This window comes from Micrasema longulum, unplaced genomic scaffold (genome assembly GCF_059751315.1).
Source record: "Micrasema longulum isolate JH-2025_06_02 unplaced genomic scaffold, ASM5975131v1 h1tg000373l, whole genome shotgun sequence".
Taxonomy (NCBI): Eukaryota; Metazoa; Arthropoda; class Insecta; order Trichoptera; family Brachycentridae; genus Micrasema; species Micrasema longulum.
Window position 1 is genome coordinate 437,588 of NW_028277574.1, and position 11,901 is coordinate 449,488.

An 11,901-nucleotide genomic window follows, 5' to 3' on the forward strand; every position below is an offset into this window, starting at 1 on the left:
GGATGCACTGTACTTTTAAGTTATTCAATGATAAACATTATTTACTATACCTTAAGATCTAAAATTAAATTTCTATTTATTAAAAATGTTAAAGCACGTTATGTATACACAACAAAATGTGTGTCGCATCATATAAACACGATCTTTACTTTTGTTTTACATAATCACGCTGACATCATCAATTTTGTTGAGAAATTTTCAACCTATTTTAAAAAGGTGGGTACAATGCGTTTACCATATCCTTTACGAAGAGATAACGCGTTACGAAATATTATTTAATAAAGTTGGAATTTCCATTATGTTAACAGATCTTACATAACGAAAACAGATATCGTTATGATTCCAGTATCCATATATGAATGGAAGATTGGTGAATCACTCGTCTAAAATAAATTAAAGTTTAGTTATTAATGAAGTTTAAAATAATTAACGATACAGCTTGCCTACCACATATCGTACACCGCATCTGAGGACGTAAGTCTCCTTGGCGGTGCCCACATACGCAAAAAATTGCTCGTTGCTGAACGAGAAAAGTTGGCCCAAAGAAATGTCTGTAATTTGCTAGTCTTAGCACCTTTGTGCTGAAAGAAGGTAATCAAGAAGTACATAATATGCTCCTTATTGGATTGAGAAAAAGAGAGGCGCGCATTCCTTACTGACTGGGATTAAATTAATTGGACATGATTAATTCGCTGAAATGATTACAAAACTTTTTGAAAGCCTCAAAAATCTTTTTGGAAGCCATCAGGTCAGATACTAATTACAGTTATAAATTTGCATACTTCTTAGTTATTCATGGTCTATTAACATTTTTGGGTTGTTATACCATATTTTTTTGTGCTGATTGTATTCATTGCAATTATTGTTAAACGCATCGCACCGTCCTTCTTCTGCATTGAAACATTTGGTGAAGGATAATAAAGGACACAAATTGAGAGAATACTGGCCTCCGATTACAATAACCTGAAACGTAAAATTAAAATTTGTGTACCAAAATGAATTTATTTGTACCATTTGAAGTATCGTCGTTGGTAACCTGTAATTACTTACTTGTCCGCTCCCTAGGTGGAGCATATGGTGACCACGGAAACTCTCTAGGCCTTTCTGTCTGCGGTGTGTCCTCCCAAGTCAGGTCCGCGTCCCGTAGTTCAGACGTCGACAAACTGTCAGACGTGGAGTCTACGACCGCGAGAAACCGATGCCCTGTAGTGTAGGCAAGCGTAATTCAGTCTCTTTGGAGGCATCCATAATGTATGGTCCAGCCAGCCGTATCGCTTCCACCTTTAATTCAACATGTTTATTCATTTTTATAGTATGCATTTTCAATATTTCACAAAGAAAATTTGATTTGACTTTATTAGCAATTGAAGATAACTTTATTAACTCCCATTATAATACCGGGCCTGGTTCTAAAACAGCCGTACCAGCAGCTAACTCTAACTTTATGATATCTATTAACAATGACTAATTACGGTGCAAATCACCAGACATTTATTTTTATGCATTATTCAAAAATAAACATTTTAATTGCTAAAATCACTGACGTTGAATAAATACACGGAACTTCCTTACTCGTTGCATCTCAGATGTATCAAATATTTCTTTGCTCTCAACAATTCATAAAAAAGTGATAAAAATAACCAGATAAACATTTTTTTCTGGGTTATTATGCTGTGCGTCTTTCGGACTATTTACCGACATTCCGGATTGCATTACAGCGTCCATCATCAGGATTGATGTCATTTGTGTAGATACACGTGTAACATTAAGTAATAAGGATTTGTACCATGTCTCAGTCGTTACTGTCTACAGCTTGTCAATTTGAAATTTGGGGCGCTTCACAGTCTACAATTTTATGTGATTTCTTTATAACCGGGTACCAGGATAATTTTAAACGCATCCCATCATATTTGTTTATATTATCGGAATGTTTATAGATCTCAAACACCTCTTTTACTAATCGAGTTTGGTGCCTTTTTGGTCTCCCTAAGATTGTCGGCTCAAACGAGAACTTATGCCTCAGTCTATGTAGTGTTCGGCTATAGATAATTTTTCGAGGTAGCCGAGCCTGCATGCTCTCGTGTGCTTCTTCACTCTGGTTGTAATTTTTTGGGCAGTCTGCCCAATGTACACCTTGGGACAGTTTTTACAATTCAGCTTATAAATACCATCAGTTTCAAGAAGTATTTTGAAAATACATATAAGGTCCATCTCACTGCTACGTTTCTCCAATGAATAAATATATAAATATTAACTTTTTATTGTAATGCGGGCCCTGGTTTATTTGAAAATTACTTCTGGGTACTTTTTAGATTTTTATAACCACCATTGCCTATGCCGCATTACTTTATAAAAAAAAAAATAGGAATTTCAACAAGGATACATAAAATACATACTTACAATTTGTAAGTAATCATTGGTAACATTCTTAATACATATTTTCAATTACAGAACTCCACCATCTTTCATTCATATATATATGTATATATAATTCCTCTGTACGTGTGATGTCACTAAACCCCTTCTAAACGGCTTAAGCGATTTATGTACGGTTTTCAGAGAAATATAGATTTTTGCGCAGTGCGTGTTCGTAGATATTAAAATTTTCAATATAAAATGTAAAAAAGAAGTAAGGAGCATACATGTTTTATTCATCAATCTACCAGGGTTGCGTTCGAGGAAAATGCATTTACAAAATGGAAAGATGTTGTTTTTTTATGCACGAAAAAATTTGCTTTTGATTGTTTACAAACAGCATATGTTTTTGTGGATCTCAATCAAATTCTTTCCTTAAATTCCTTACAATTCCTACCCATTTATTTCTTTTTACTGGATTTTTGGTGATACCAAAATAATATATTATTAAAAACATTTTTTAAAATCGTATTCCAACATAAGTACACTCCTCTGTTGGTGAGAAGACCGGAGTTTGATGTTTGCGAAAAGAATGCCATATTTAAAAAAATATTAATTTTATGTTTTGTAATTCAATCATAAACAAGTACCTAGATACCTACTTAAATTTAATACTTGAATATCAACAATTTTTAGTTTTGTAGTAATTTAATCACAAACAAAAAGCTAGGTATCTACTTATCAATGAAAATTATTTGACAACGTCTGTCGGGTGTCGGTACGCTAGTAAATTATATAAAATAAGTGTGTAGCTTAATTAAATCAATTTAACGCAAAAGTTTTGCAATTTTGAAAAAAAATTCAGTGTGTAATAAATGTTGTGTGTTTTAATCAAATTTGGTAAGTATGTCAGATATATTTTTGCGTAGGTATTCTGACAACACCTGTGTATTTAAACAATTATCTGTAAGGAGAAAGGTAACAAAAACCAAAGAAGGCATTGTTAACAAACTTGTACGCCTGATATAATAAAATGGAAATTTCGTATTACTTTGGTATTTATAAATAATTATACAATCATGTGTTTCTGGTCCGTCTGCTGCCTAGTTGTTAGCGCGGTTTCTTACCATGCTAAAAGCGGCATTTTGCTTTTGCGGAATAGGATTTGATATTCGGATATTATTCATTTTGTTAAATGCGGCATCTGAAAATACTATTCAAACTATTATAAATATGATTATTATTCAAAATGTTCCAAAACAAATTAAGATTTTATTTATAGATTAGATAAACATTATTCTTAAGAATTGATTTGCCAAAAAATATATAGGAGAAGCATTTTACAAGGTTTTTTGTAGACGTATTTATACTTTAACTTTTAACAATAATCATGTTTGAAAAAAAGGATTAAAATAACAACACCACAAAAGGGTGTTCATATTGATGGAATCTATTACAGATTCAATTTATTTTTATTTTTTTGTATTAAATTTTTAATATAAAATAATGTTCAGTAGAAGAAGACCCGTGCTAAGGCAGACTTACATTTATGTTTATTTATATATTGCCATATACATACACACACACGTGTGCAACCTGTGTGATGTCCAAATTTAACGCCTTAAATTTTTGTTTTATTTTTTGCGGTATTTTTGTCCAATAAAAAATTTATTAAAATTTGAATTTGAATTTAGGTGTGGCAAAAAATAATTAAGCAAAAATATTCTCACTTAGGTAACCGCATTATGAAATATGACTATTTTTACGATATTTGTCAGAATAATAATTTTAAATTATTTACATACAACTTATTGCGTACTTGTCACTTAAACACTCACTATTTGCTCAGATGGATGATAATTCATTGATGAAAATAATTTCGTATAATTATTCTAATGATTAATTAATTTCCATTCGTATTGCGGGTTTTTATTACAGTTGAGGGTTAAAATAATATTGGATAATTTTGCTTGACCTTCTCAATAGTAAATTGATTCGAAATGCAACTATACGTAATTTCATTATCAAGTGCTATAAAATTACTTCCTTCCTATTGGTGTATTAACCTCTTATTCCAAATATACGTGATAAGAACATAACATATTACCACATAAATAGTCAAAATCGTGATTTATAAATAGTTTAACTTGCATTGAAAACAAACATATTTACTTCATTTATCTACAAAAATAATATTGATGGGAATGCAAGGCCTAAGTCCGTGAGACTTAAGTCCCGTGTTGAGTATTAATAACTTTACTATATAATGAACGAAAGACAAACGGTAAAAACGAAACCTCACTTTTTTTCAATTTAAAGGATAACTAATATTTTTTTATGTCCTAATTTTATATTCTAGTAATAAAAAAAATATGAATTTGATGAAAACTATAGTAATAAACGGTGTGATTATTATATCTTTATAAATATGAATAAACAGGAATAAAAAAAGTAACGAATTAAATGAACATAAAAAAACAAATAAATATATACGACAATATTTTGAGTTTGTCCAAATTTTTGTAGCCATGGACTGGATTCAACTCCCTGGGGAGCTGTTAATATTAACATATTAGAACAGAGGTGAAGAACATTGAAGATAATGTAACATATAATCTAGGCATCTACAGGGCTCATGACCTGTTTTTGGCTATTTTAAGTGGCCACTTTACACATAGTTGAACATCTATATTCCTTCAATTATTTCATCTGTTGATGTTTGCAAAGTTAAAGAGCTGAAACCTTTATTTATGCGGGTAAGATTCATCTCGTTGAATTATTTCACCTACATACTAGGCAACGCCTGAAAACGTTATTTTTTTTAATTGTTCTAGTAACGTATTTTTAAAAATCGATATATGAAAACATTTTTTCGCAATATCCATAATGATTTTGAAAATAAAATGAATTACTTTAAATCCATTTCATATATTTTTATCAGTATTTATAGTGTGTGATATTTCCCTATTAATAACTTCCTTCCATATCCTTTCTTTACTATCTGCTGATTTGCCTCTAAAATAGAGGCTTAGCGGGTTGTTTCCTTTAAAAAATATATTTGAAAAATAAAAAAGTACCATGCATTATTATTTATTAATTATCTTTTTTTGTATGTATTTCGGTTCTTTAGTCGTAAAAAGATAAAGTATTACTGAATATCTTTTATTATTTTCGTAAATAATGCGAAATAATGATTAGGAATGGCATTTTTTTTGGTAAAAAGAAATATTTGCGTTTTAATGATTAACACAAATATTTCATTTTGAGGTCCATTTTCAAAGAGTTGTAAATAACTCACTATCAGAAAATGGGAATCATGTTGGAGTAAAGTGGGATTCGAACCACGAACTTTTGAGCCGTGAGTTCTAGACACTAGCCACGGGACCATAAGCCGATTCGATTTGAACTTTTGACGGGCAAACAGCATTTTGTATTTTTACCTATTTGGATGTAATAAATCATCCTTAACAAAACTAATAATATTCTATACTAATAATACTCAAGATTATTAGTATTAAAACTTTTGTACTCGTAAATTTTATTGTAATACTAGCTAAATATTTTTAAAAAAGCAAGACAAAAAATTAAATAATAAATAGTGAGGTCCATTTTCAAAGAGTTGTAAATAACTCACTATCAGAAAATGGGAATCATGTTGGAGTAAAGTGGGATTCGAACCACGAACTTTTGAGCCGTGAGTTCTAGACACTAGCCACGGGACCATAAGCCGATTCGATTTGAACTTTTGACGGGCAAACAGCATTTTGTATTTTTACCTATTTGGATGTAATAAATCATCCTTAACAAAACTAATAATATTCTATACTAATAATACTCAAGATTATTAGTATTGAAACTTTTGTACTCGTAAATTTTATTGTAATACTAGCTAAATATTTTTAAAAAAGCAAGACAAAAAATTAAATAATAAATAGTGTAAACTCTACATGAAATAAACGTACTTATGCAGAAAGCCTATGGAAAAGTGCAACTGAGATAATAGCACTCTAGTAAAGAGTAAATAATCAAATCTATTGAACAGTTGGATGTTTTTTACTTTGACAAATGATAAATAATGCATTTAATTGTTTTTTATAATGCAACTAAGAATTCAATTTTGCGTTCGATCTGTTTGAATAATTTTAAAAGCCTGGCTGACCACACAAACTATGATGCATGTTGTGTCATAATGTATCGAACATATTATTTTGTAGTTATATTGGGGTACTTTATTGTAATGAATCGCTTAATTAAGCAACCTTAAAAATAATTTATTTATGTGTTAATTGAATTTTGGTGATTTTTTTAAGTCTGGCTGGCCACACAACCTAAAATATTCATTTTACAGAAAACAGCTAGATCTAATATTGAATAATATCTCATTCAAACTTTGAATGTATGGCCATTCTGTATTAAAACGTATATTTTTATTACAGCTATTTTGAAATTAATGTTTTTTTAAATAAAAGTATAAAAGTATTTTTTCACTTCAATTAATTTAAGAAAGCTAAATTTCTGGAAGCATTAATCTTCCCATCAGCATCTATACCATATGATTCTTCTGGTGCTGTAAGTGTTTTTTGCAAATTAAAAAATGTCGTTTTTGCGATCAACACTTTTTTCTAAAGGCAATTATTACAGTATTTTATATGAAAGCGGCATGGCTGTTTTTAGCAGAACGTAGAATTGACCTTACTGCATCCGATAGCACTGAAATCTCATTTTTTCAGAATCGCGGACTGACTGGTTTGCGCATACCTACGTTAAAATGTCGCTAGAAATTCGAAATTCGAAAAAAAACTAAGCTTTAAAGTAATTTAAAAAAATGCAGTTGTAGTATAATTCCACGGAAATAATAATTGAAAAAAAAAATGCTATTGGAAATTAACAAATTCATGTTAAACATTTGTTATGGATCATATAAAACATTTTTAATGAAATCTTTTATAATTATTTTAATAATTACATCGTGCATTTTACTTTTTATAGTCAAAGTCATTGAATATAAAAATGTAGATAAACGATAAAAATCAATGTCATATAATTCCTTCATGAACTTCCGCAGTGTTATTTTCTAAATTTAATTAGAATTGTATCCCGGTCGGCTTTTTTGTTGCTTGATGGTAAAAAATATTCTTCCATGAAAAAATAACAAATAGGAAAAAATACGCTAAAAGGTATCAAGAAGTCGACCGTGAGAACATTTGGCAACACAACATACTTGAATGCCATGCAAATCAGTGCAAATGAACTTGCACAAAACTGAGTAAGTAATTATCACTGACAGTTACATGTTTCGTAAAATTATCGATACATCGTTAATTTAAACTACACATGCTACATTTAAAAGTATCAGAAATATTTAGAAAAAATAGGTAAATAATAATTACTTTCGTCACTTTAACTTGAATATAATGTCAATCATTACGTGGTAACTTGGAATGCAACAAAAACTTCTGAAATTAGAATTTTTGTATTAAATTTCAGTGGCTTTTTTTACTAAATATTTTGTTTTATCTAAACAAATGTAAACTACTGTACCACTGATCATCTGCTGACTTTCACTGTGTTCCAAGAAATTTACATCTTTTTTTAATCATGCGTTATTTAAAAAATGTGCTTTTATCTCTTTTTTCTCTACAACTCCTCCGTTCATATGTCAGAGACAGATGCTATTTTGTACTGCGAAGAATATTTTATCATAATCATAAAGACAGAAAAAAATTACTTACCGACGCGACTTTAGATTCCAATTAAGGCTACGCCGATGCGACATTTTATTCCAGCTCGATAACAAGAACAAAAAAAACAATCACTATTCGTTTACAAAAACACTAAATTTAAATAATAACACGAGTAAATTTCATCGATGTAAAAAAGAATTCCACATTTTATCTTATTAAAAAAAAATCTCCCAACTGCGTATCATGTTGGAAATGAGCTTTCTTAGTGAAAATGTAAATAATCGAATTTATAGATTACAAATCACACAAGCTACGTTTACAGACTGATTACATTAAATACAGCACACTTAAAAAAAACAGGGCACCTACAATGACAGTTTAAGTGACATCGATATATTACAATTTAATAGACCAGTATACATGCTACCTACATACTCTAATGAATTCTCCTTGATGATTTTCCGAATGTTTGAGTTTACTGTTTACCATATTGATTGAGTTGGGACTTATGTCTCTAATAATGTACAGTAAACTTATTTTTTATTTTTATTTATTAAGGAAAAACAACAGTTGTTATATAAGAATCCAAAATATAAAATATAGTACATACATCCAGTCAAAGTTTTTCACAAATATGATGAGAGAACATGTTTATTTTATTTTATTTTATTTTTGCACCACAACAGGCCAGGAGGCCCAATTACAGCGGTGAATTACATCACAAAACACCCAGGCTTGAGAAAAATCACATTTAATTTTTGTGTTCTCACCGGGAATCGAACCCGGAACCTTCCGTCTGTGAGTCAAGCGTCTTGACCACTACACCACAGAGGCCGCCAGTAAAGAGAAAAATAATATATTATATAAGACATGAGAAAAAAAAGAGCTCGTAAGAAGGTTAAGGGATGAGGAAATAAAGTGGAGGAGTGGAGGAGAGGGATTTTTATAATATAGTTGACTAGCTCAAAATTTTGATATTATAATAAAATAAACATAATAAAAAGAACATAAACTTATTACACACTTACAAATATTTTATTTTACAGTGTTTCAAAAAGCTTTTTTTTGAAGTCACAAAATTTTGTAATGGGGACAAAGTAAATTTAATTTGGAGCAGCTACGATAAATAAACGAGTTTTGAACATATTTTTTTTGGGCAAATAAATATAATAAATTGTTTCTAAAAGTTTTTTAATAAATATAAATGGACGTAGAAAGAGAGCGGAAGTAAAGGTGTTTAGGGAGTTCCAAATTTTTATTGTTTTAAAAAAAAGGAATAACCCGCTAGGCATCTATTTTAGAGAGACTTGTCAGCAGGTGGGAAAGAGAAGACGTGAAAGGAAGTTATGAAAAATACACCCTAATCGGTTAAGCAGTACCATACTAAGTCTTCTCGCTTTCATACGTATCTTTTGTTTAATTATATTTTTTTAGGATAATTTTATTTTGCTTTTCCATCTTCTTCTGTATCCATAATAAATATACATAAATGTGAAATCTGAAATTATTGGTCTTACTTTAAAACTGTATTTTATCTTGTATTTTGATAAAGACTGTAGGCTTTCCACAATAAATAAGTATTTTAAAGTAACAGTAGAACTTAAAAGAAATGTTAAATACATTTGAATGGATGACAAATTAACTTCTTGTTCCGATGTTGCCATAACCTTGATTCTCAGCAGTGTTCCACCAGTTGGCTGATATATTTGGACTTTTCTCCAGCCTTTCTTTAAGTCGGTATGTCATTCATTCCAGTAAGAAAGTCTAGCAGCAGCGAACATTCCACTCACGCTGCTTGTCTAGGGTTCTAAAACTACGTATTACTTAAGTAGGTTCATATATTTATCAGATTTTTTAAAAAGTAAAACATAAACGTTGTTTATATTTTTCATCATCATCCTCATTTTCCTATCCAAACACAGTAGTACATAGGGAACGGCATTGCTACTCCAATTACAGCGTATCTGGATAAATTATATTGCCGGGGAAGCAAGGTGATCAGTTTTACGTTTCAGGTGCCAGTCCCAGGACAATGAAAAACTGCACTGCAAAACGAGATTAAAAACTGAAAAAAAAAACAAACAATAGATAAATATCCCTCCTATAAAGAATTGAACCAGGAACTCAAATATAGTAGGCGAATGTGCAAACCACTACACAATGAAGCGGACATATATCCACTCGATTTCCCCTTTCAAGATTTTTACCTAAGTGTAGCCACAGCGTTCAAAACTCTCGTCCAAGGTTCATTTTTTATTTCACACCCTTAATGTATTCTTCATCCACCTGGATACGGAAAAATATTTTTCATTGTTTATTATTGCGAAAACTGATAAATCATTGATTTATTCACATGCGCGAATATTTTTTTTATTTACAACATAATACTTAATAATTCGGTAGCCATGAAATGATACAGTACTATCAATTAAGTGATCGAGACGATTAATTACCTTACTCATTGAAAAAATAACAGAATATTAAATGCATCGTTATTTTACCAAACTTAAGTTGCATTTTTATCAATTGAATCGATCAAAATTACTTGCGAAGGAAAAAAATACAGTCTGACTTGATAGAGTCATTATTAATGTTTTTCATGTTAAAATTCATTCTGAATCATTTTTATATTTTCTGGCTACAGGTTTTAGGTTAATCAAATCATATTAACATTTCAATAATGAATTTTTAACTATTTTTCAATTTTGTCCATTGATTTTGTTTCTTGAACATTTCGTCCAATGTGACTCCCGTGGTTAATTATTTAAAGTACGGATGTGAATTTGTAATTTAATTTTTTTTTTCATACTTTTCACTGTATTAAGTAGGTATATGTAATATATAATACTTTTTGCTTGGATTACGTGCATAATTCATGTATTTTTATATATTTTTCATGTTTTTTAGCTTGTATAATATACGTTTAATATTTTTTTATAACAGCTTAGATTAAAAAAAAGTCAATAACGTATAAAAATAATTAACTATTAAGTTGTTATTATGTATATATAAATTATGTAAAGTATGTTTTCTAAATAATTGTAAAAAAATATGTTCAAATAATATGGAAAAAATATTGAACGTTACACAGCGTGGAAAGTGATCACATAAATCCCCCAGTGACAATAAATTATACATGTCCTGGTTAATTATAATAATAAAAATACGTATATGGTTTTATTCCACTTTTATTATTTTTTTAAATAACTTTTTTACCAGTGACCCGATTTCGTCGTGACTGACATTGTCAGACTGGTCGATGATGATCGAGACGTTGGTCACGACAAAACCCGGTCACTGGTAAACAATTTATAAAAAATTATAAATAAAAGTGGAATAAAACTATATACGTATTTTTATTATTATAATTAAAATGCAGTTCCGCAAAGAAATGTCAGTAGAAAAACTCAAAATATGTTACCCTCTAAAAAATATACTTCATCTCTGTTGTGATAGTAATATTTTTTTATAATAATAATAGTAATAAAAATAAATATTTTATCTTCATAAAACTATCAAGAAAGATGTTCCTATAAAACAACAAATGAAAATAATTTTTTTATGAGAAAAGTCACAATTCTTGCAAAAACAAGAGATTTCTAGGCAGATTGGATGTTCCAACCACTTGAAGACGCGCGACGGTCCAAAATTTGTTGCTCTGACGCTGTGTTCTGAGGTTTGGCTTGTTCTGCTGACGCAGTAGATGAGAATAATTCAATTTCTCAGAAGATGACTATTCTTTTCGAGATTAGAAAACAACTTTAAGGTCAAACACATCATATTGTACAATATATCAAGACGGAGAATCTATTGTATGAGTTGTGTGAATACCAACCAACCTTTGGATATAATTGTAATTTTT